Below are 26770 nucleotides of genomic sequence, written 5' to 3' on the forward strand. Positions count from 1 at the left end.
TCACAGAAAATAGGTTGTGGGAGGGTTTAAGAGTGAAATAGGGATATCTGTGGAGGGAAGGCTAGTGGGCAAAGGGGTGGGGCTGGCGAAGGAGCCGTGGGAAAGGCAGGGGCTGTCCTGTACCAGATGGAACTCAGACACCTGCACACTGTGAAGGGCTGTGTTGGGCCCCGCGCCCTCGGCTCAGTACCCTGCTGCTGCTGTCATCCTGAGTGGGTCTGGGGGAGGGGCAGAGAGGGGGGAGGGGCATTCGGGACAGACCTAGGGTCACCAGCCAGAAGGCTGGGCAGGCCTGGGGTGGGACAGCCCCCAAGCCCACAGTGCCACACCCCCTCAGACCAGAGGCCTGCCTGAGACTCCTCTCTGGGAGAAGCTTCGACACCCGATTCCACACAGGGCGGTTCCTTTCTACGGGTACATGCTTACTCACGGCTGTGTGCGGCCACATATACACACACACACACACTCAGTGGTACACGGACCCAGTTCCTCCGGGACAGGGAGGCTAAGTCAAAACCTGACCGAGAGGAAATAACCCAAACGCTTTTTTTTTTTTTTTCCGGCACGCAGGCCTCTCACTGCTGTGGCCTCTCCCGTTGCGGAGCACAGGCTCCAGACGCGCAGGCCCAGCGGCCATGGCCCACGGGCCCAGCCACCCTGTGGCACGCGGGATCCTCCCGGACTGGGGCACGAACCCGCGTCCCCTGCATCGGCAGGCGGACTCCCAACCACTGCGCCACCAGGGAAGCCCCCAAACGCTTTTTATGGGGTAAATAGTCACAGAAATGGCATGGCAAACACAAGGCCTTATCGTGTGCCCAACAGTTCTAAGCACGTGACACATATTAACTTGTTCAAGCCCCACAACAACCCTAAGAGATCAATTGCATTCATATGCCCATTTTACGGATGAGGAAACTGAGGCAAAGAGGCTGCTCTGGAGGCTGTTCCTATAGCAGCAGAGTCAACCCCCCTCAACCTGTCTGCTTTTAAGTGCACCAGCTTAGGCCCTTCCTCACCAACCCCTCCCACTTGGCCAGCCTGGTCATCCCACCTACACCCAGCACTGGGAACCCCTCTTCTGGGAAGCCCTGCTAGGGCCCCCGGTGCAGACTGAGTCCCCTTTCTTGGAGCCTGTCTCTCCTTTGAGCCCGAGCTATGCCTCTCCCAAACCCCTGTCTTACTGTACCCTACACAGGGACAGCCATAGCCCAGCTGTGGCCTCATCTGCTTGCCCTGGCTTTCTGGATGCATCTCAGCAATTCAACATGACCAACACTTATTGAGCATCTACTGTGTGCCAGACACTAAGCTATGCACTGGGGACACCATGGTGATCGACAGTAGACAGGCCCTGGCTCTCGTGGACTTACAGCCCAGAGGGAAACAGACATTTATCAAGTAGTATAGTGAGGAAGATACAATCACAATTCTAGAAAAGTGCTCTGAAAGAAAGCAGGGCTCGGGGCAGGCTTTCCTGAAAAGCAATAGTGAAGGGTAAGTAGGCACGTCCCTGTGTTGTGGAGGTAGGTTAGGATGGAGGGTGCTCCGGGGAGTGAACATAACATGTGCAAAGGCCCTGTGGCTGGAGGGAGCCCAGCCCATTCAGGAAGCAAGGTTCTTATGTCTGGAGCAGGGACAGCAGCAGAAGCCTGGGGAAATTTTCTGGGGGCAGGGCCTCAAAGAGCAGGGTGAAGAATCTGGCCTTTTTTCTGAGGGCAATAGGGAACCCCTGATACGTTTCATCAGGGGGGGCAACATTCAGGCCTACATTGCTGAAAGGTCACTCTGCCATCCAGCGTGCAGAATGCACGGGACGGGGCAGAAGGCACCAGGCGAGAAAACAGTGGCAGTCACGGGGTCAGGCCTGCCCCTGACTCACCCTGGCTCCTCGGGCCTAGTGTCATGCCTGTACAACGCTGCCTCTCAGAAAATACCTCACCCATGGAACTGAATCTGCGTAATGCTCTGGAGACAGGAGTGAGGGGAAGTAACCCAGCAGGGATGGATGGGGGCAGGGTGAGTCCTTCAAGTGAGCGGTGGTCCTCACTCTGGTCACATGAGTGAGAATGGAGAAGAGAATTGAGACACAGCCTGGGCGGCCCCTGAGCCTTCACAGCACCATTGTCCGAGGGGTTTTCAAGCAGATTTCCCTGGGTCCTGTTTCCTACAAATCCACTTCCGCAATTTAAGTGGGAAGTGGCAATGTCCTGTGTCTGAGGGTTTCCCCCTGCTGTCTCCCCAGGTCAGTGTCCAGGCCTTTACAGATGACGTGGCAGCCAGCGCTGCACCTCTTCTGTTTTATTCATCGGTACGTCACAAATTTTCATTTGGCCAAAGCATTCTGTTACTAAAAGGGGCGAGAGAACCACTGACCTATATCACTCATTCATTCATCTCGCATTCACTGGTGCCAACTGTGGACCCACTCGTGAGCGAGACCCAACCTCTGCCCTTCAGAAGCCAAGCAGGAGCCACGCTGGGATCAAGGAATGAGGCTCCTTTGGCTCTGGCTGAATGTTTGCAGTGCTTTGTTCTGTAGCCAGAAAGGATGTTAAAAGGGGATGTGAAAGGGAAATCTACAAGCAAATCTACGGAAGTGACTACAAATGCCACCATTTATGGAACAGTTACTGTGTGCCGGGCACTGTGCTAAGTATTCACCTACCCCCCACCACATCCCCGCAGGATTACAATCAGCCCCATCTTGCAGGCTGCACAACTGAGACAGAGAGGTTACACTGACATGGAATGTCATGGAGTTTGAAGTCCACTTGAAGTGGAGTTCAGCTGGGTAACACTCAAGGCAGAGCTCAAACCCAGATCTGCCTGACATCAAAATTCATGCTTTATCCAGAACAGGTCAAAGGGCAGGGACTCTTCTTGCTTGGGGAAGAGAAGACAAAGGGACCATGACCTTCTCCTTGAGGAATCAGAAGGGTTCTAGGTGGAGGCAGAAGCTAGGAATTTTTCAGTAGACAGGGGGTGACCTCCCAGGAATGGAGCTTAAATGGAGGCAAGGGAGACTGTGGACTCGCACAAGACTGGACTTCCCACCTGCTAACAGGAGAACCCAGCCTGGAAAGCTTGGAGAAAGTAGACCCGTCTGTGACCTGGGCGGCAGTAGTCCCTCAAAGTGCACAGGCCGAAGGCAGGCCTGGGTGTGCCCTTGGGGAGCAACCTGGTCTGATAGAAACCCTGCCCAGGCTTCGGAGAGAACCCCTCCCTCTCTGGCTAGCCCCCGCTGCTTCTGCCCTCTGGCCCCATCCAGGGAGCCCTCGCCCCCTTGGCTCTCTGGGCCCATGCAGCTCCTGAGACCCTACCCCCCTGAGGACCCCCCTCCCCTCCCTGCCATCTCCTGTCTCCTGAGCCCTTTCTGCCTGCCCTTCTTCCCTCCCGGGTCCCATCATGGTCTCCGTGGCGAGCTCCCCACCTCAACCCTCCCCTCACCACATCCTTTCTCATCGACATCTCCCAAGGCCCAGCACCTCTCAGAACGTAAACTCTAGCGCAGACCCAGCAACTGCAGAATAAAATCTGGGGGAATTCCCCGGAGGTCCAGTAGTTAGGACTCCACGTCTTCACAGCCAGAGGCCCGGGTTCCATCCCTAGTCGGGGAACTAAGATCCCACAAGCCTCGCAATGTGACCATAAATACATAAATAAACGTACAAACACAATAAAACCTGGAACAAGTTCCCTGGACGATAGAAACCATCCAAACTGCGGACTCCAAGCTCTCTGCGGGGGAGGAGCCTCGAGAGTGTTGGGTCCAGCCACTGCCTTCGGGGGCAGCAGAGGAGGCCTAGTAGGTTGTGGATTTTCCCGTGGTCGCACGGCGAGTGGAGGGTAGGAGGACTGAACTCAGGTTTAATGTTTTCCGGTGTTTAACGTGACATACAGGTCAGGGCATCGGAAACCACGGAAGACTGGACAAGGAGAGGGGATAACTTCTCTTTATGAGGGGGGCAGAGGGGCCTGGTAGAAAGAGAGATCAGGGAGGGGAGGCACCCCTGCTGGGAGGCCCCCCTGGTTGCTATAGTGTCTTTTTTTTTTTTTATCAACAAGGGATAATTTGATTGAGCTGATGAGTCACCTGGCATATGGGGCTTAAGGCCATCGTCCCTGCCTGATTAGACTGGGCTTGGTGCAGGACAATGGGGAGCAGGGAACCCCCACACACACAAGCTTCCTCCCACGCCCAGAACCAGGATGAGAGTGGAGGCCGCTGCCTAGAGCCCGGGAGAGCGCGAGCGCGCGTGGAGATGAGGACAAAGCTGCAGGGGAACAGAGAGCAGAGCGGGAGCTGTGGCTGCAGGGAAACCGGAGCCAGGGTGCTCACGGGGCATCCTCGGGGGCTGGGTCAGGTGCCCCAGCAGTGACAGCTGCCAGCTGCCCAGGATGATGGGAACACAACAGGTGCAGAGGCGGGGGCTGGGGACTGAAAGGGAATATGAGCAAACAGCCTGGAGTTGGGCGCCCCTCCCAGGCCCCAGGCCCAGCGCCAAGCAGCCCTGTCTCAGATCCTCCGAGGCTCCTCCCCCTCCCCAGGGCTTGGGGCCCAGGTCTCAGGCCAGCCTGGACGAGACAGAGGGGTCACCGTCCATGCCAGGCAGAAAGGACAGAACAAGGAAGAACAAGGTTTCGATTCCCAGGACAGGGTGTGCCAGATGGAGCCCACACCCACAGAAACCCCAGCTGGAAACAAACATTTGCCTGTGATAAGATCTATGTCCCTGGCCAGATAGGGTAGGTGATATGCCACCCACCTGTGTGGAGGCTGGGAGCTCTGGTCTGGAGGTCAGTCAGGCAAGCTCCGCTGCCATGTGACTGGGCAAGCTCCAGAGCTTTTCTGAGGCTTGTTGCTTGGCTCAACAAATAATAGTAACTATGGCTGTTGATGTGCTGTTCAGGGACCCAGAGAACTCAGGAATCCAAGTAGAACCTGGAGGAGCTAAGATCTTCACCCCAACCTCAGAGAGGAGTGACCTAGGATACAGAATGTGAATACAGCACCGAGTACATATGCTACACCAAGGAGAAGAAAGGGAGGACCTGCCTCCATAGGGAATGACCTTCATCATCACCATCATGTACCATTTACTAGCCCTACTCTCCTTGCCCCAGTTCTAAGCTTTGCATGTTACTGCACGCATGCCTTTCACGCAAATGTCATCAGAGTGCTAGGTAAGAGTGGGTTCTTCTAAGTAAGCAGAATAAACATCGTTCTTTGTCACCCGGTTAGCGCTCTATTTTTGTTCGGGTGGAATAAATTTCAAATTTGAAGCCATCCCAGTGATCACAAGTGATAAATTACCAGGGTCTGAACTCATAAGGTTTGCTCCCTAAATTATAACCTTACTGAGGAAGGTGGGGAAGGGCAGACAATGACACATTAAAGGGGGAGGTGAGGCAGAGAGATGGGGAGACCCAAGGTGACGCAGGAGACGGGACACATGCGCCGGCGCAAGACAAGAGCCTCGTCCACCAGAGACGCGTAAACACACTCGACAGATCCTGCCGCGCCTGCTGGATTATGAGGGAAGCTGGCAGCTAATAGCAGGAGGTTAAATCCCTCCTCCACAGTCAGAGACCACCATCCCCACCCCCTCCGCCTGCCACACACACTCCAACACACACCTCCAGGGCTCATGGTTCAGCCAGGTCTCCGGGCTGCCCTGTCTGGTCTCAGCACCCGGACAGCTGGAGCCACCCCAAGGCGGGGAGGCTTCCCTCCCCCGGGCCTCCTTCGGCCCACCCTCCTGCCTCTGAGAATCCACTTCCTCAGGCTCTCTCCTGCTTCCTTCCCCTCCCAGATCCGGTCTACTGAGGGATGGCAGAGTCTAGGACCAGCCGACGTGGCCCCCAGGTCTACCCCGGTGCCTTGACCCTGCCTCCTGCCCACTGCCAGGGCCTCTCCCTCCAGCACTCGGGCTTAGCCATCAGGCACTGGTGGGCATGACAGAGTGATGGTGCAGGACCCCACAGGGGCCAGGCTCTGGGGCGCTGCCAGAAAGGCCACTGGCAGCCAGACCCCTAGGATCTGACAACAGCAAATACTATTCATTGCCACCACTCACGTGTGTCTACACCAGGTGCTTCACAGGTGATGGTGAAGAGCGGGCTGTGGAGTCAGACGACCCGGGTTCAAATCCCAGATCTAACACCTATTTGGTGCCTGTTTTCTCAATTGAAAACTGGGTTGACAATAATAGTGCCTACCTCATAGGGCTACTGGGGTATGAACCGAGTTCCCACGTGTGGTGTGCTCAGAACAGGGCGGATGCACAGGAAGTACCATGGCCGTGGGAGCGCTACTGATGAGACACTCACAGACCTGAAGTCGACACCAAGGCACTATCATTGCCCCACCTTATGGATAAGGAACTAGGACATGGAAAGGCGAGAGCTGGGATCTGACCTCAGGTCAGTTGGCCTCCAGAGCCTGCACTCAGGCAGTGCATGGTACCCCTCCCAGGAGGGCAGGCGGTGGATACTGGCCAAGCGAATGACCACGGGTACAGCCTTGGTGAGGACCAGTGACCATACAGGGCCCAGGCCAGATCAGGGTGCAGGGGAGGGGCTGGTACTCAGGAAGTCTCAGCAGAGCAGAGAGGCTGAGCTGTGAGTCCCAGGGGCTGTCGGAGGGCAGGTGGGCCCTCAAGTCCCGGAATCCCCAGTCCAAGGAAGAGGCCTCTGCCCAGAGCTGCTCTGCCAGCCGCCTGAGGGCTTCAGCCTCTCAGAAGTCCTTAGTCCCACTGGGCCTGGCTGCCCCACCCTCCTCACCGTGGCCTCTGACCTGGTTCCCCATTACCCATCAGTGGGAGTCCCAGCACCTCCTCCTCCTCCTGCAAAAATTAGGCAGAAACTAAAACAAATAAGTAGCCAGATCAATTAAGACAATTACATGTGCTGCCAGCACCTTGAAACACCTGCTCCGGGTCCACAGAAAGAAAGGGTAGCGCTGGGAACTCAGCACCTAGATGAGGAAATGGAGGCTCGGGAAGTGGAAGACTGCATCCAGGTCACACGCAGCTAAGCTAGGATTTGGACACACCATCTACCAGATATCAGGGCACAAGCGCTGGCCTCTCTGCTGTGTGGCCTCTTGGAATAACAACCCAGCTTTAAAAGCTACAGAACACTTTCACAAAAATCTTACTAGATTTGCAGAAGCCCCTGTTAGGTATACCACAGGGCAGGTGCTCATCCCTTTCAACGGATGAGAGAAACAAGCTCAGGGAGATAGAAATGAATTGCAAGAGCTATATAGTGCCAGAGCGGGTCCGGAACCCAGACCTCAGACTCAGGAGTCCAGGGTCCTGGGCTTTGTCTACTACACAGTGCTGCCCTGAGGAAAGCCACTTTCAATTAAATAAACACAGCATCAGTCAGAGGGGCCCAGGGTTGCCGCAGGTGCAAATGTAAAACTTACCGATCCCGATATTAACTGGCTCTGCACTTCGGCTGTGTTGTACCCACCGTCATTGTCCCGCCCTGCCTGGGTCTCTGCACCACCCGCAGACCTCGCCCCAGCCGAGCTCTGGGCCCACTCCCATGCTGGGGGGTGAACAGGGGCTCTGAGTTCTGGGGACCAGATCTTTACACCACGCCCATGTGCAAAGGGGAAGTGGGGATTAATGCAGAGGGGCACCTGCCCTCACAGGCCTGAGACACAAACCTGAAAATGCTCTCAAAAGAGAAAGGGGGGTGGCAGGTCCTTTTGGGAACAGGGGGCTCAGATTGCCTCTGAAACAGGGGCTTCTGTTCACACAGAGCCAAAGTGAGTGGCTGACCTGTGGTCAGCTCTGCGCCCACCACTCAGGGGCCATGGCTGGAACACGCTGGACCTTGGCCATGCTGGCTGCAGAGCCGAGGGCAGGACGCCCAGGCACAGAGGCACCTGTGAGTACTTGGGTCTATTCAAGGCCTGTCAAGAGAGGCCTGTGGCTTTCATGCCCACTGAGCCCACAAAGGGACTCAATTTCCTGCCACTACACCTCCAGCCCTACACCCTCACTCCAAACCCAGACATTCTCACATCACATCATCGGTCAGCCCCACAAACAGGGGCTCTTGTCCCTAAAGGCCTGGGGAGACCACGAGCACGCGGCTGGCTCAGTGCTGGCCGCTCCTGCCTCTGGAACCAGAGCTCAGGTGTGGATGATGGAAGGCGACTGTCGGGACTGTGGTCTTCCTCCCTAAAGGACTGCCCAGAAAGGGTGGCCACCGCAGGGTACATGCAATGACAGAAAACCCATTTTCCTCCCTGCAGCTGTTTCCTGCAGCTGCCCCATCTCCCATTTTGTACCTTCATCCGTTGCTCCACCTTCCTTTCCTCTCTCTCCAGGAACATATTCAGGCTCGTCCTCCAAGATGCCATACCCTCCCTCCCTCCTTCCAGCTGCTGGAGCCCCAGGTCAGACAATCCACCAGCGACCCCAGCAATGCACAGGCTGGACTCTCCAGCATCGAAGTTTAGAGGACAAAACTTTCCCCGAGAGCCCGGACTCCTGGGTTCCAGGACTCCTGTGGCCCATGCTGAAACCTGACCAAGGCTTAGGAAGGTCTGCAGAAGCCTGCGTGGGTTTGGGGAGACTCAGGGAGGGCAGCCTCTTTTAATGTCTGCACAGGTTCCTCCTGCTGGGGGTGAGGGCTCCAGGAGGTGGGTTAATGCTGCTCCTGAATTGGGTCCCACCACTAGGCGAAAAGGAACAAGGATGTCTCCCCAGAAAGCCCCCTTCCCTCTCTAAAACAATGCCCCACCCATCACAGCCTCAACCCTGCTTAGCTGAACCCAATTCTGCCCAGAGAACAGGTGTTCTCGGCACCAATTAAGGGAGGTGGGCTGCATTAGCCTTTGTTTGGAGGTCTGTTTTTACTAGTCGTAACACCACCTCCATAGTTGCTGTGTGACCTGGAAAAAACCAATCTCCTCTATGGGCCACAGTTTTCACATCTGTAAAATGGGTGCACTAGACTTATGTATCTTTAACTCTAAACCAGGAGTTCCCTGAAGCAGGGATGTGGGAGGGGAATCATTTGGGGAAAGGCAATCAAGAATTGCCCCCCTCACCCCTGCTTTCCACCAGGGTCTGGTGGAAAACCAAGGATGGGTCAGCATGCTCTAACTTACTGCTTCTCAGTCCCCTTCTTGATCCAACCCAACACAGGTACCTCCCCAAGGTTCCGTGGCCTGGTTTACCCCTTGAGTTCTACTAGCCAGGCCACAAGTCTGGTGTCAGCGTCAATTCCCCCATCTGGGAAGTCACGGTGTCCTTCTATAATCCACGCCATGGCTATTCCCACAGCTCAGGCCACCAGCATCATCCTCATCTGGACAATTGTTCCCATAGCCTTTCCCCTCCTCAGGGCTGCCAGGATGACCTTTCTGCCTGACTGATCGGCTGGGTCACTGCCCAGCTCAGAGCCCACAGTGGATAAGTTCAACCCTCCTTTGGGGAGCATTCAAGGTCCTCTGTGAACCGACCCCAGCCCATGCACCTGGCCTCACCTCAGGCTGTGACGTCCCCCAGCCCTGAGCACCCACACGCTGTGCACTCGAACCATGTGTGTCCCAGAACATAGCTGCATCACACAGGTCCATGGCTCTTCGAACATAGTTCCTCTACCTGGAATGCCCCACACCACTCCGGTCACTCAAAAACTCCTACCCTGGGCTTCCCCGGTGGCGCAGTGGTTGAGAGTCCGCCTGCCGATGCAGGGGACACGGATTCATGCCCCGGTCCGGGAAGATCCCACATGCCGCGGAGCGGCTGGGCCCGTGAGCCATGGCCGCTGAGCCTGCGCGTCCGGAGCCTGTGCTCAGCAACGGGAGAGGCCACAACAGTGAGAGGCCCGCATACTAAAAAAAAAAAAAAAAAAAAAAAAACTCTTACCCTGCCTTCATGTCTCAGCTGGGAGGGCTCCTTTCTCTGAGGTCATCCCGACGCCCCGGGGCAGACTAGGCCTTCCACCTCCAAGGCATACCCTTGCGTTTGTGCAGCCTGGGCCCTGCAGTGATGCCGAGGGTCCCCTTCCCATACTGGGAGCAACCTGAGAGCAGACAGGTGTCGTTTTAGCTCTGGATCCCCAGCACCTAACACGGTGGGCGCTGGGTATGCTCAAACTATATTTTAGGAAGGAAGCAAGAAAAGGAGAGGAATTGGAACAGGGAAGGAAGAGAGGCCAGGGCTAATGGTGAGTGGTTCTACTTGGCCCCATCTGACCCTTCTCCAGGCTCCAGGCCTGAGGCCACCCTCCCAGCCACAATGCCCTAGGTGGACCCAGTGGTACCAGAAGGCAACCAACTGCCTGCCCCATGACCTCACAGCCCCCCGGGGGGCCCTCTTTGTTCCCTGAGCTCTACTGGCAGCACGAGCCAGTGTTCACTTTGGTAGGAACAGCCAAGAAGCCAAGCAGCCAGGTGTGTCCTGGAACACCGAGGAACCAAAGCCTTATCTGACCATCTTCCCTGGAGGCAGCGGGAGAGCATCCACCAGCCCCTAACCGCCCACTGCAGGACTGCACAGAGAAGACGCTGAAAACCACGCACCTGACTCCTTCCAGCCTCTCCCGGATCAAGGCAGCACGGCGATGAGCCCCTCCAGCTCGTTGGCATAAACCATTTATAGCAGCGCATTCAAAACCCACGCCATCCAAGAAGGAAAAGAGCCCGCTGCAATTGCCCGTGGCTCCCCAGTCTGTCGTTTTCCCTTCTCTTTTGTTTTCTACTTTAATGGCAGGAAGCTGTGCTCCGGAGCAATCTTACCCTGGCTGCTCCTGGCAGCAGAGGAGCTGAATTTTCCTTTCAAATTGAAGGAAGGCGATGAGCAAACATCCCTCAGGTGTCAGTGACTTACAGTTTGCAGTTACGAGCATCCATGAGCTCATTCAGTCTTCTCAGTAACTTCAGGAGGCAGTTCTTGCCAGCCCCCACTTTACAGACGAGGAAACTAAGGTTCAGAGAGGTTGACTTGCCCAAGCCACGCAAAACTACTAAGTGACGGGAATGGACATTGTGGCTGACTCCCCAGCATCTATTCTACTCCAAGATGACAGAGGTTCTCCACCCTGGCTACACATTAGCATCACCTAAGGAGGTTATAAAACTACTGATGCCCAACTCCTGATGCCAGACCAATCAACACAGAAACTCTGAGGGTGGGACCCAGGCATGCGTGATTCTAAAAGCTCTCCAGGTGGTTCTAATGTGAAGCCAGAGCTGAAATCCGCTGGTATAAACGAATCATAATGGTTCCATTCCCCTTGCCAGTGATTGGGTCAAGTATGGCCATGTGACCCACTTCTGGCCAATGAAGCATACTGGGAAATTAGCAAAACCCCTCTGAGAAAGGTTTGCTTGCTCCTCAGAAAGAAACACAAGAGGGGTCGTTCTTTCTCCTTTAACTATTGTGACTGGTTGTGATTCCTGGGACTGCTACAGCCATGCTGCTACCAGCCCAAAAGGATGCCAACCCATGGACGGCAGAGCAGAGAGATGGAAAGTCCATCATCCGTGACCTCATCTTAGAGTCCAGACTCCACCAACCCTGACACCCACCCACCTCTGGGCCTCCTGTGATCTGAGATAGTACAGCTCTTCATTGCTTAAGCCACTCCAGGTCCACAGTTGTTACATGCAACCATGGCCCCGAGACAGCAGCAGTCATCTTCCCCGTATCCCCCATCGCCGTCATTCCCTCTCAGACCATCCACCACAGGAAGCATAACTGACTGAGGGCCCCAGCTCTGGAGCTCTGAAATCCATCCCAGAGTTTGCTCCAAGGCCTTGCTTCCCACAGCAGCTCCCAGCCACTGACTGAGTGGGGCAGGGAAAGTAAGGCAGGCCCATTCCTGGGGAACATGGGATTCTTCTGACCAGTGACTATGGCTCGGGCTTGAGGACTCCCCAGGGGCCTTGAAGAACTTTCCTTAGACTTGCACTGTCACCTAAAATGCTTCCACCACACTTTCTTCATTACCTCTCTCCTTCACGCAGGCTTACTTGCACTGAGGTCTAATGGCTCATCCAGCCTCTCCTCATTTCCTCCCTATTTTTCCTCACACAGGCATTTCCTCTATTTTAAAAATTACTTTTGCATGTTTACTCCTCTCTTGATGTCCATTTAATAATACCTGACCCGCGTAACAATGGACCTTCACCACTTCATACCTGGACCACCGTGAGAGCTTCCTAAGTGGCCAACCCACCTTTGAGTCCCCTCCAGCCCATCCCCAATCCTTCCTACACAAACCATGCTACTCCCCTACTCAAAAAACTTCAATCATTTGGGAGTTCCCTGGTGGGAGTCTAGTGGTTAGGATTCTGCACTTTCACTGCCATGGTCCAGGTTCAATCCCTGGTCAGGGAACTGAGATCCCGCAAGCCACGCAGCACAGCCAGGAAAAAAGAAAACCTTCAATCATTTCTCATTTCTTACACCATCAAGTTTAATCTCCTCTGCCTTTCTTTATAGACAACTGCTGACTCAGACCTGCCCCGCCAGCCAACCCTGTTCTTTCATTTACGCACCTGGAGGGCTTCCCCATGTGGGAGCAATGCTGGCTATTTGCAGGGCAGAAATGATTGACACAGCCCATTCCCAATGAACACCGAAGCTGCCCAAGATCTGAGTACCAATTCTACCCATTTCCACAGATGTTCTCAATGGCAAAGTCTCCCTCAGACTCCCTCCCATTTCTTTACCGCCCCCCCACCCACGGGTTATTTAACAAGAGAAACACATTTTACACACAAACAGTCCTCCATCAACAAGAAGCAAATCCTCTCAAAGACTGTTACAATAATGAAAATGACTATTATTCAAAATGATAACAATATGAAGAGGAGGATGATAAAGCTGAAGATGGTTGTGATGATGAAGAAAACAGTAGTAATGATAATGTATGAAAAGCAGGAATAAAAAGTATTCTAACAATATGATCTCGGTGATATAAATATATATGCAAGTAGAACTGACTTCCCCTTGACCCCTTGTCATATTAACCAAATTCCTTTAGAAACTGGATTTGCTAGTGACGAAAAACAGAGATAACATAGACTTTTAAACACATAAGGTGTTTCCTCTCACATAGAAGTCTGCGCGCATGCAGCCCAAGGCTAGTGTGGCAGCTCTGCAGTCATCAGGGACCAGGCTTCTTCTATCTTTCTACCCCACCATTCCACATGACACTTCAAGGTTGCCTCATGATCCAAGTCAGCTGCTGAAGCTCCAGCCACCTTGTCTATATTCCAGGTAGGAAGCAGGAGGAACACAGAAAACCAAAATCAAAGGACCTACATCAGCTATCTGCCCCTCTTTAAAGGAGCCTTACTCAAAGTCCACCCAACAATTCTAATTTACATTTCATTAACCAGAATGTAGTCACATGGCTAAACCAAGCTGTAAGGGAAGGAGGAACATCTAGTCTTTTCACTGGACACATTGCCACCACAAATAAAAACTGGGACCTCAGCTGTAATGGTGAGCTCCACCCCCTCTGGAACACATGACTGATGGATGCCACGGCACACAGACTTCAAAACTGGTGAGGTCTTCCCTGGTGTCGCTGTGCATCTGCTGCTCCCTCCAGCTGAACTGTATGCTCAATACAAGAAGTTGTTTATGAACTTGCTTATGACGGGTTGAGATGCCAGAAAACTATGTAATTTATTTAAATATTACATAAAATGTATCAAAAGTCTCATTTAAGAGAATGAAAAGAATGAATGAAAAGAAAAGCCACAGGGAAAAAATTACTACAAAGTACATATCTAATGTGGACTCTAGAATATATAAAGAACTCTCAAAACTCGAAAGTAAGAAGACAACCCAATAAAAAATAATAGGCCAATGAGAAAGAAGGAAATCTTGCTGTTTGTGACAAGTTGGATGAAACTTGAAGGCATCATCCTAAGTGAAAGAAGTCAGAGAGAGAAAGACATATACTGTATGATCCCACTTAAATGTGGAATCTAAAATAATCAAACTCAGAGAAACAGAGAAGAGAGTGGTGGTTACCAGGGGTTGAGGTGGGGGAAATGGGGAGATGTCAGTCACAGGGTACAAACTTCCGTTATGAGATTAGCGAGTTTGGAGATCTAATAAACAGGATGGTGATTATAGCTAAAAATACTACTTCTGCATGATATACTTGAATGTTGCTAAGAGGGTAGATCTTAAATGTTCTCACCACAGAAAAGAAATGGCACCTGTGTGACCACCACAAAAACAAAATGGTAACTATAGGGCTTCCCTGGTGGCACAGTGGTTGAGAGTCCGCCTGCCGATGCAGGGGACACAGGTTCGTGCCCCGGTCCGGGAAGATCCCACGTGCCGCGGAGCGGCTGGGCCCGTGAGCCATGGCCGCTGAGCCTGCGCGTCCGGAGCCTGTGCTCCGCAACGGGAGAGGCCACAACAGTGAGAGGCCCGCGTACAAAAAAAAAAAAAAAAAATGGTAACTATATGTTGGGACGGAGGTCACAGCTACTGCTATGGAGGCAATCAACTTTCAGTATATAAATGTATCAAATCAACACGTTGAATACCTTAAACCTACACAATATTATGTGTCAATTATATTTCAAAAGCTGGAAAAAATAGTGGACAAAAATTTCAAAAGACACTTCACCAAAGTAGATATACAGACGGTAAATAAGCATATGCAAAAAAAAATGTTCAATATCATCAGTTACTAGGGAAATGCAAATTAAAACCCTGGTGAGGTACCACTACACACCTATTAGAATGGCCCAAACTAAAATGACTGAGCATACCAAGTGCTGGTGAGAAACTAGAACTCTCAAAATCTGCTGGTGAAAATATAAATGGTACAACCATTTTAGAGAACGGTTTGACAGTTTCTTTTAAGTTAAACATACACGTACCATATGATCAATCCACTCCACTTCTAGGTGTTTACCCAAAAGATCAGGAAATATATGTCCATACATAGATCTGTACACAAATGTTCTTAGCAACATTATTTGTAATGGCGTAAAATTGAAAAGAGGCCAAATGCCCCTCAATGGGTATACAGATACACAGATTGTACACCCATACCGTGGAATACCACTAAGCTATAAAAAAGAATGAACTATGAACACACATCACAACATGGATGAATCTCAAAATAAGTATACTGAGTGGAAGAAGCCAGAGGAAAAGTAGGTACATTCTATATCCTTCCATTTACACTGAGCTCTCAAAAAACGCAAACTAATCTTTAATGACAGAAAGCAGATCGGTGGCTACTTGAGTATGGGGGCAAGGGGCAGGGAGGAGTAAAACAGAGGGATTACTAAAGGCACAGGAAACTTATGAGGGTGATGGAGATGTTCATTAACTTGATGGTGCTAATGAATATACATGTATGTCAAAACACATCAAATTGTACATTATAAACATGTGCAGTATGCATGTTGTATGTCAATTATGTTTCGATAAAGCTGCTTTTTACAATCCATTAAATATGGAAGTGAGAGGAGGGGTGGGGAAATAAAACTGTTGTTTCTGTTAAAAATAAATTGAATCAGTTCCTCAAAATATGAAAAACAGAATTACCATATGATCCAACAATTCCACTTCTGGGTTCATACGCAAAAGAATTAAAAGTGAGGTCTCAAATGGATACTTGTACACCTGTATTCACAGCAGCATTTTTCACAATAGCTAAAAGATAGAAACAAAGCAACAGATGAATGAATGAACAAAATAATAATTGAAATATTATTCAGCTTTCAAAAGGAAGAAAATTCTGACATATGCTGCAACATGGATGAACTTTGCAAACATTATGCTAAGTGAAATGAACCAGTCACCAAAGGACAAATACTGTATGATTCCAATTATATGAGGCACCTGGAGTAGTCAAATCCATAGAGACAGAAAGTAAAATGGTGATTGCCAGGGCCTGGGGGCAAGAGGGAATGAGGAATTATCGTTTAATGAGTATAGAGTTTCAGTTGGGGAAGATGAAAAAGTTCTGGAGATGACTGGTGGTAAGTTGCAAAACAATGTGAATGTACTTAATGCCACTAAACCATACACTTAAAAATGGTTACGATGGCAAATTTTATGTTATGTGTATTTTACTACAATTATTTTAAAAATATAAACAAAAAACAAATAAGTTGAATGCTTTGAAAGGGTTCTCTAAATGCTGGACCCCGCACACACAAAAAATGCTTTAAAATTATATATAGGCAAGACAACTGCGAGATACTATTTGAAAAAGAAATTAAGAAAGTAATCCTGGGCTTCCCTGGTGGCGCAGTGGTTGAGAGTCCGCCTGCCGATGCAGGGGACATGGGTTCATGCCCCGATCCGGGAGGATCCCACATGCCGCGGAGCGGCTGGGCCCGTGAGCCATGGTCGCTGGACCTGCGCGTCCTCCGCGACGGGAGAGGCCACAACGGTGAGAGGCCTGCATGCCACCAAAAAAAAAAAAAAAAAAGTAATCCCATTTACAATGGCAAAGAACAAAATACTCAGGGATATATTTAACCAAGGAGGTGAAAAATCTGTACACTGAAAACTGTAAAACATTGATGAAAGAAATTAAATAAGACACAAAAAAATGGAACGATATCTAGTGCTCATGAATTGGAAGAATTAATATTGTTAAAATGTCCATACCACCCAAAGCAATCCTTATCAAAATTCCAATGGAGGGACTTCCCTGGTGGTGCAGTGGTTAAGAATCCGCCTGCCAATGCAGGCAACACAGGTTTCAGCCCTGGTCCGGGGAGATCCCACATGCTGCGGAGCAACTAAGCCTGTGCGCCACAACTACTGAGCCTGCGTGCCACAACTACTGAAGCCGGCACGCCTAGAGCCCGTGCTCTGCAACAAGAGAAGCCACCGCAATGAGAAGCCCACACACTGCAACGAAGAGTAGCCCCCCCCCGCCGCAACTAGAGAAAGCCCACATGCAGCAACAAAGACCCAATGCAGCCAAAAATAAATAAATATAAATTAATTAATTAATTAAAAATTCCAATGGAATTTTTCACAAAAATAGAAAAACAGTCCTAAAATTCATGTGGAACCACAAAAGACCCTGAAGAGCTAAACCAGTCTTGAGCAAGAAGAGCAAAGCTAGAGGCATCACACTTCCTGATTTCAAACCATAACAAAGCTAAAGTAATCAAAACAGTATGATACTGGCACAAAAACAGACATACAGACCGACGGAACAGAATAGAGAGCCAACAAATAAATCCAAGCACTTATGGCCAACTGATCTTCAACAAGGGTGACAAGAACACAAGACGGAGAAAGGACAGTCTCTAAATAAACAGTATTGGGAAAACCGGATATCCATGTGCAGAATTATGAAATTGGACCCCTATCTCACACCATATACAAAAATCAACTCAAAATGGATTAAAGACTTAAACATAAGATCTGAAACTGTAAAGCTCCTGTAAGAAAACACAGGGGAAAAGCTTGACATTGGTCTTGACAATGTTTTCTGGGGTATGATCCAAAAGCACAGGCAACAAAAGCAAAAATAAGTAAGTGGGATTGTATCAAACTAAAAAGCTTCTGCACAGCAAAGGAAGGAAGAGACAGGTTGTGCAGAGACAACCTACAGAATGGGAGAAAATATTTGCAAGCCACACATCTGATAAGAGGTTAATATCTATAATATATAAGGAACTCAAATAACTCAATAACAAAAAACAACCCGATTTTTTAAAAATGGGCAAAGGACCTGAATAGACACTTTTTCAAAGAAGACATACTAATGGCCAGCAGGTACACAAAAAGGTGCTCAACATCACTAATCATCAGGGACATGCAAATCAAAACCATGAGATATCACCCCACACCTGTTAGAATGGCTGTCATCAAAAGACAAGAAACAGCAGGAATTCCCTGGAGGTCCAGTGGTTAGGACTTGGCACTCTCACTGCGGGGCCCTGGGTTTGCTCCCTGGTCAGGGAACTAGGATGCCTCAGGTCACACAGTGTGCCCCCCCCCAAAAAAGAAAAGAACCAGCAAATATTGATGAAGATGTGGAGAAAAGGGAACCCTTGTACACTGTTGGTGGGAATGTAAATTGATACAACCTCTACAGAAAACAGCAAGGAGGTTCCTCGAAAAATTAAAAATAGAACCACGATATGATCCAGTAATCCCACTTCTGTGTCCATATCCAAAGGAAATAAAATCACTATATCAAAGAGTTATCTGCACTCCCATGTTCATTGCAGCACTATTCACAATAGCCAAGATATGGAAACAACCTAAGTGTCCATCTACAGATGAATCAATAAAGAAAACGTGGTACATATACACAATGGAATATTACTCCATTATACTATACTCCTTTTTTAAGAATATTGTCCTGCCATTTGGGTCAACATACAAGAATCTAGAGGACATTATGCTAAATAAAATAAGCCAGACAAAGACAAGTCCTGCATGATCTCACTCATGTGAAATCTAAAAAAATCAAACTCATAAAAGCAGAGAGTAGAATGATGGTTGCCAGAGACTGAGGGGTGGGAGAACCAAGGACATGTTAGTCAAACGGTATTACTCTTTTTTTTTTTAATTAATTAATTTTATTTATTTATTTTTGGCTACATTGGCTCTTCGTTGCGGCACACAGGCTTTCTCTAGTTGTGGCGAGCAGGGGCCACTCTTCATTGCGGTGCACGGGCTTCTCATTGCCGGGGCTTGTCTTGTTGCAGAGCACAGGCTCTAGGTGTGCGGGCCTCAGAAGATGTGGCACGTGGGCTCAGTAGTTGTGGCTCACGGGTTCCAGAGCGCAGGCTCAGTAGTTATGGCCCGTAGGCTCCGTTGCTCTGCAGCATGTGGGATCTTCCTGGACCAGGGCTCGAACCCGTGTCCCCCGCACTGGCAGGCAGATTCTTAGCCACTGTGCCACCAGGGAAGCCCCAAAGGGTATTACTCTTATAACTTAAGCAATAAACTGTTTTTAAAGCATCTGTTGTTGGGGATGGTGGTAGAGTTTAAAACGGTGACAAAAATGATGAGGACGATGCAGTGTGATGTCCGCGACAGGGGGGTCCAAAACCACACACAGGTTCGGGGGGAAGATTGGGGGTCTTCTAGACAAGTCCTTAAGGGGTTCCTTAATTTCTATGGAGGGTAACCAGACCCAACCGGCCCCCAGAGGTATGAGAGGCGCCATCATTGACTCAACCCACTCCCTCCCTCTTGAAACGCCGTATGGGCAGTAAGTGGAGAGGAGGCCACAATGAGGTGGCCCCCATGGCACTAGGCAATAAGCTTTCCCCGAGTTTTAGTCTAAGAAATTGACTGGTCATGGATCAGAGCACGCAAAGTTACCATCAAGAGACAAAACAGCCCCAGACCTGGTGGGACTTACAGGAGACTTGACCGGAGGTATTAATAAACCCAAAGCAAAGACATATTCGTTGGCTGCCGAGGAGTCAGGAGAAAGGGGGTGTCACCGAGGCAAACCACGGTGGGGGCCGTGGAGCACAGCCAAGGAGATGATGTCCTGCCAAGCTGGGCCAAGTGTTGGGTGCACCTGGCAGGCATTTCTCTGTTGGTGAAGTGGCCTGGGCAGGGTTCAGAGCCCAAGGTCATTCAATCCACAGATTGTGTCCCCAGCTCTCTGTCGGATGCCAGGTTCACCCAGCACTAGAGTAGCTTCCTGCAAGGGGAAAATAGTGCCAATAGTCGACACACTGTCCAGTCCATCTGACAGTCCATTTCTCACTGGGAAGTAGTAAACTGACATCTGATTTGATTCATGAGTTTTTGTGAACTTGATGAGATGAGCCAGGAGCCCCCAGTCCTATCAACTCAGGCAAGACACAATGGAGATGGAAATTGGGGTCAGCTCAACCAAGAGGCAGACTCTGGGCAGGGGAGTGCTCCTCTGGGACTGACCCATCTGTGTGGTCAGCAACCTGCCCTGTCCAATTGCTCACCATCTTCGAACTTCTAGTAATAAGTAAGAAATGCCTACTCCTTACTGAGCTCTTACTAGGCACCAGGTCCTTAGCCACATGACCTACAGCTATGACTTCATTTAATTCACACAATAGCCCTGCGAGGTGGGAACTAGTATGCCTACTAACTGACAAAGATATCCAGGTTTGGAAGATCAAGAGATTTGTCCAAAGTCAAGACCCAATAGTCAAGATTTGAACCCAGATCTGACTGACCCCCAGACAAGTGTTTCACAACAGATGGTCCATGGATCCTTCACACTAGTATTGCCTGATTTTCTTGTTTTAAGAAGCAGATCCCATGGATTTCCCTAGTGGCGCAGTGGTTAAGAATCCACCTGCCGGTGCGGTGGTTGGGAGTCCACCTGCCAATGCAGGGGACACGGGTTCGTGCCCCAGTCCGGGAGGATCCCACATGCCGTGGAGCGGCTGGGCCCGTGAGCCATGGCCGCTGAGCCTGCGCATCCGGAGCCTGTGCTCCACAATGGGAGAGGCCACAGCAGTGAGAGGCCCGCATACCGCAAAAAAAAAAAAAAAAAAAAAGAATCCACCTGCCAATGCAAGGTACACAGGTTCGATCCGTGGTCCAGGGAGACCCCACATGCTGCAGTGCAACTAAGTCCGTGCGCGACAACTACTAAGCTTGCACTCTAAAGCCTGTGAGCTACAACTACTGAGCCCACGTGCCACAACTACTGAAGCCCGCGTGCTTAGAGCCCATGCTCCACAGCAAGAGAAGCCACCGCAATGAGAAGCCTGTGCACCGCAACGAAGAGTAGCCCCTGCTCGCCGCAACTAGAGAAATCCTGCGTGCAGCAACGAAGACCCAATGAAGCCAAAAATAAATAAATTTATTAAAAAAAAAAAAAGCAGCAGCAGATCCCAGGAACGCTCCCCTCCCTGCCAGATTTACTAAACCGGATTAACTGGAGGGGGGCCCCAGGAACCCACAGTTTTTCAAGCTTCTGGGCAATCCATAGGCCGATTAAGGTCTGAGAACCACGGCGCTATGCCGTATCACAACATCTAAACCCCCACTGCCACGACCTCCCTCAGCCTCTCTGGCCCTCTTCCCTTTCTTGGCTCTCCTCCCACTGCAGCCACAACCTCTCCCCTGAGCTTCAAGCTCACACGTGGAGCTGCCGACCCAACGACTCCCCCAGAATGTCTCAGGGCTCCTCTGACACATCCCCACCATCTTCCCCTCCAATCCTCCTCTCCTGCCCGGTGTACTGTGGAATCACCATCCTCCCAGCTACCTGAAAACCTGGGCACCGTCTTGGATTCTTCCCTCTTCCTTACCCCCCCACCCCGGCCCCATTCATGTACCAGTGATGCCAGGCACACCTCCTAAATGTGTCTCAAATGTGTCCCTTCCTCTCTTTCACCAAAACTGCAGTTCAGGTTTTGGCATCCTTCCCCCATAACAGCTACACTCCCATCATAACTGGTCTCCCTGCTCCCACTGTGGCCCCCTTAAATCCACCCTCCACAGGACAACTAGACTGAGCTATCCAGAAAGTGAATCTAAAACATTCACTGGCTCCCACTGCCCAGAGGCAGCCCAGGCCTGTGCGGACATTGGTCCATACATCATCTCCTTTTACTTTTAATGCTGAGTTAATGTTTCACTCGGTGACGGTTTGCTCTTGGCAACGAGATGATCTTTTGTAAATGAGTGCCTCACTAACCACGCAGAAGCAGATGTTCAACGTACCTTTATAAACAGCCTCGGATACTAGCACTAGCGTCACTGCTAAGAGAGCAGTGAACGGAATGCTCATAGTAAACAATACAAGGTCTCTCACCCTTTGTTCCCCAGCACCAGGGCCTTCTGGTTAGGATTTCTCAGGCCTGCACTTTCTAACGTCTCTCTTTCCTCCTCCAGTCTCGGGAATTCCTACACTGGTCAGTCACAGCTCCCTATGTCCCAGCTGTGTGTTCTCTGTGAAAAGAATCAGTGAATACATGAGAAGTTCTTTTTAAAGGATGTCAAAAGGGGTTGGGGGGAGCTTCCTGTAGAAGGAATATCTAAACATGCACTTGCTGATTTTGAGTAGGGACCTGGGATTGAACAAAGGAAGCAGGGCCACAGAGCCCCAAGGCTGGCCCGGGTGCACTGTGCAGCTCGGAGGTCAATGGCTGTTCCCCACTCTGGTTACTGGGCACTCGGTATAGACATATGATATACATGAGTTCATGTCATCCTTGTAAAGACCCTCACTGCTCCCTCTAGAGCCCTGGGTTTTGAAATCTCTGTCCATAATTAGTAGCCCAGCCAATAAGCATCAGAGTCAAGAACGGAACCCAAGTTCTGGCTCTAGAGCTCATGCTCTTGCAGAGAAATCATAAAGAGGCCGCACCCCTCTTACACGGAGGGGCCCCGGGGCATAGGGAGGGACAGTAACCCGCCCGATGAGCTGGCTCCCACAGCCCATCACAGGTGAGGAACGCCCCCTGACCTCTGTTCATCCAAGGCACACCCTGGGAGATGCACACAAAAAGGCTGAGTCTCCAGGACAGGTGGGAGCCCAACGTCACAGTGACGGCAGCAGAGTCGGGACCAGAGCCCAGCTCTCCGAGACCCCTCAGCCACCGCTCCCTTTCCTCTCACCATCCCTCCTTTTCTTCCCCTGCCGCCTCTCCATGCCCCCTCCCCTCGGCTCACTGCCACGGCCTCTGCAGTTAGCTGCTCCCCCAGAAGCCTTGGGAAATCCCCAGACCCTGGGCCACTTCCAGCCACATTCATCAGTCCTCACCCCAGCCAGCTCGCAGCCCCACCTCCACCAGCTCCGAGGCCCAAGGCGCCCGGCACAACAGAGCGGTCTGAGAGCCAGGGAGCCAGGAGCCCTGCATGCGACACCTCCAGCTGTGGCTCTGGGCAGGTGCCCTCTCCTATCCTAGCCTCAGTTCCTTCCCATAAAAGGGCAGGATTGAACAGTACGACTCCAAACCATCTCCATCCCTGAGGCACTGGGTGTAGCTGGTGTCCTAGGGCCAACCTCTGTGCCACAGACACCTTAGTGACCTTTGGAGGGGCCACTCAGGCCACACCCTGGGGAGGGGGTGCAACAGGGCCTCCCCATAACCCCACTGCCTCCCAGTGAAAAACAATGAATTTCATTCCAAATAAGGGAACTTAGAGCAAAGTTCCCTGCCACGGCCCAGTTCAGGCTGGTTTATGTTAGCTGGACAAGACTAAACAGACCCTCACAGTCTCAGTATTAAGCACTAAAAATGAAAAAAACGACTGTCTGTCTCTGTACCATGGGGTGAGGGAGAGGTCGGTGCTCCCCTACGGCCCACTGAGAGGCTCGACAGACTTGGGGGTGCCGGCCTCCTGGAGGTGTGGGTGTTTGAGGAGAGGCCCTGGGGAGGACAAGGGTTTCAACAGGCAGCGACGTGCAGCAGGCACAGGGCGACGGCGCCGAGGGGCCTGGGGTGGAGGGGGCACGAGGCCCTGCGTTTCTGCAGAGGGGGGACTGTAGAGGGGAACCAGACAACGAGAACGTGGAGAGGGGGAGAGAGAGAGAGAAATGAGGAGAAGGAGTGATGCGGTCAGCGACAAGAAGACCCTGGAAGACTCCTCCTTACCGCCGCCTCCCCTGCCAGGACCAGGAGGCCGGCGGGGGGGACCCCACCACTTTCTGGATAACGCAGCACCTGATCCCAGACGCTCCACCTGCGGCCTGCAGTGTGGACACCACAAACCTGAGATAAGAATTGAATTATTTACCAAACAGAGAAGCCTGAAGCAGGACTGCCTTCCTGTTTTCCCACCGGCTCCCTCCAGACACACACGCCTTTTAGCCTGACTCCGCAGGGCCTGCCCCTCCAGCCCTCCATCACTGGGGCCAGCTCCTTTTACAAAGTGCCTTGCCACTGCGGTCTGACAACCCCGGGTGGCAGGCATCACAGTTCCCATCTTAGAACTAGCACTCGGGGAGGGACGTGTCCTGCTCAAGGTCTTTCGTCTGTGGGTGGCAGAGCTAGGATCAACGGTGCCCACGGCTTCTGAATCCATCTTCAGCCTGACAGTCAAGGCCTCCGCACGCACAGGCCACGCTGTCATTGGCCAGCCTTACTTTATCGCCCACACACAGGCAGCTCTGTCTGCTCCATCTGATTCCTGCCCAACCCCCAAGAGCTAGCCCATCTCTATCCACACTTCCCTGCCATTCTTCAAAGCAAATCCCTCCTTCTGGAAGCCCTCCCTGACTCCACTCAGCCTAACTGACCACCCTCCTCTCCTGTGACCTACCTCAGCCCCCGTGATCTGCACCACAAGCACAAGGAGGGCAGGGACCGTGTCTGTCCCCAGAGGCTGGCACGAGGCCTGGTACCTGGGAGGCACCCAAAGAACATCTGTGCCGTCAGGGAATGAACGAATGAACCAACGGTTCCATAGTGCTCTCACCTTCTCTTGCCTTTGCCCGAGAGCCTGGTTTGCGGGAAATGTCATTTCGACAAAGAAAAGAAAGTGGGGCTGTAGCAGCAGCCCTGAAGAGCCCATAGAAAAGTCTGAATTCCCGAGAATCAGCCCATTCTTGCATTCATTTCAAAATATTTGTCAAGTGCCCACTGTGTGAGCCACGCACTGGCAGCAGCGATACAATGGTGAGTAAACCAGGCAGTAACAGATGCTAACAAGGAAACAGGCCCTGACAGCCAGTGTGATCAGTGCCATGAGGGGAACACAGGCCAGCAGTAGGAGGGGATACAGAGGCTATCTAATCTAGCCAGAGTGTTCAGGGAAGGCTTCCTGGTGGAAGTGATGTCTAAGCTGGGAACTGATGACTGAGCCTAATGATGGCAACAATAACTAATATTTATTGTGCATTTATTACTAGTCAAACTTTACCTCCAGTAAAGAACTGGGGTGTGGAGAAGCGAAGCATCTGGCTCCAGGTGGCTCAGGAGGCAAAGTCTGACCCCAGAGCCCGAGCCTCAACCAACCTGCCTGCCTCCCCTGCCTCCTCACATCTGAGGTATGACTGACTGGCCCAGGTCCCTCCAGATGCCCTGAGAGAACTCCAGAGGCCTGCTGGATGGCACCAGAGTTCAATGTCTGGGTTGGGATTCCACAGCCCAGTGGGACCCCCAGGTCTCTAAGCTTTCCATGTACCTTGGCCAGGCCCAGAGAGTGGGGCCTGAGGGTCCCTGCAGACCCAGATAGAGCCACCCTTACATCCCCAGGACATACTTGGTGGTAGAGAAAACTCCATCTTCTCAGGTTTCCTGAGCTTCCTGGCCACAGGAGAAGGGCTCCTTCCCAAAGGAGAATTTCTTCTGAAATACTAGAGAATTTACGCCCAAGCTGGAAACTCCCTGCTGGCCTTACCCTGACAGCTCTGCACCATTCACCACTGGCCCCCATTGGACAGAAAAGAGGAAGACCTCTAAGACCAGAAAGTCCACCTGCAATGGGGCAGATGGGGGCTAGGAGGTCACCAGCAACAACCCCTCTGCATCCCAGCCATCCTGCAGTGCACAAGGGAGAGAGCAAGGCCCCTTCAGATCACAGATCATGTCTCCCCGCACCAGCCAGGATGCGTGAGAGCTGGCCCGCTAGGGAGGGAAGCCGCTGGCCCAGCCCGGCCTCGCTCTTGCCTACCAGAGCTACACACCAAGCCCCATGGACCCAGATTTGACATATCCCACTCCACGTGTGCTCCCTCTCCCCAGGGGCTCCTCAGGACAAGTTAAGATCCGATTGGCACTAACTGGACCAAGCTGGCAGCGCCCAGGGTGGCTTGAGTGCTGTCATCATGGATCTGACTCACAGAACGATAGCTGTCGGTGCCTCTGGAGCCACCGTTAGTGTCACTGTGGGAGGAGCAAGCAAGCTCGGGTGGCGCTTTGTGAGTCAGCACCAGGGCCTGGCCAAGCTTTCAGCGAGAGACCGCGAGCTTACAAGTGATTTATTCTCCGTCTCCCATCCGGGCTGGAATCCAGCCTCTTGATCATCAGTGTATTGGTCCATTCTTCTGCTGGTGGTCCCAGAAAGTCTCCCCTGGAAACAAAAGCGGGTTCGAGTTCTTCCTTTCCTCCCAAGGGCAAAAGACTTCCCATCTGTTAGTAAATAAAACCCCAAGCCCAAGAAGGGAAACTCAACCCAATCGTAGAATATGGAGCCCCCAAATAGACTCTTGGCCCCCAAAATCAATGCTCAACTGTAATCAAGAATCCTGGACCCTGAAGTGAAAACTCCTCCTAGGAATAAGATTCTCACCCCAGCATGGAACTCAGACCCCCAAAACAGATGCGTCAATACCAAGCCAAAATCTTGTCTGCAGAAATGGCAGCTTCAGCCCTAAAACAGAATCTTTTATCCTGGGAACTAACCCTTAGCACCAGACAGCAAATCCCCACTTTCAGAACAGGCCCTGAATCTCAGGAAATTCTGTTCTCAAAGCCAATCCAGACTCCTCTTATATTTTGTTTCTTTAACACAACCTCAACTTGGGACCAGACAAGGAAACCCAAACTCCCTAAAACGGTTTCCTTCACATTTTGCAGTAGAAGAACCTGAGGACTCTCATGCAACGGGAGCCGCAGTTTTCAGGAGGGCTGCCCTCTGATGCAGAAACTTCCATGTAAGTGGCATCCTGGTCACTCACAGCCTCGTCCCACCACTTCCTCCATCCTCTTGGCTCCAAACCGGGGTCTGTGTGTCTGGCCGTTCTCCTCAGCTCCAGAGGATCTGCCGGACCCGGCCCGGGAAAGCGGAAACCCCCTGTGCATCTCTCAGGCACTGGCTAGGTTCTCTCTGCCCTGAAAAGAGGAGTTTTCCTTATTCATTATTGGTCT

The 26770-nt window shown here is 51.5% G+C and overlaps 1 protein-coding gene across 3 annotated transcripts in view; it reads right to left on the reverse strand.

Annotated features, from left to right (window-relative positions):
- Nucleotides 1-26770, reverse strand: part of NEURL1 (neuralized E3 ubiquitin protein ligase 1) — a 78047-nt gene that overhangs the window by 33019 nt on the left and 18258 nt on the right. The window contains exon 2 of one of the 3 annotated variants that reach the window (XM_073793994.1): nucleotides 9900-10056. The exons of the other annotated variants lie outside the window; for them this stretch is intronic. The gene's annotated coding sequence lies outside the window, so the exon portion shown is untranslated. The remainder of the gene's footprint in view (nucleotides 1-9899; nucleotides 10057-26770) is intronic. 3 annotated transcript variants of the gene reach the window in all.

Source organism: Tursiops truncatus, chromosome 16, assembly GCF_011762595.2.
Source record: "Tursiops truncatus isolate mTurTru1 chromosome 16, mTurTru1.mat.Y, whole genome shotgun sequence".
Lineage (NCBI taxonomy): Eukaryota > Metazoa > Chordata > Mammalia > Artiodactyla > Delphinidae > Tursiops > Tursiops truncatus.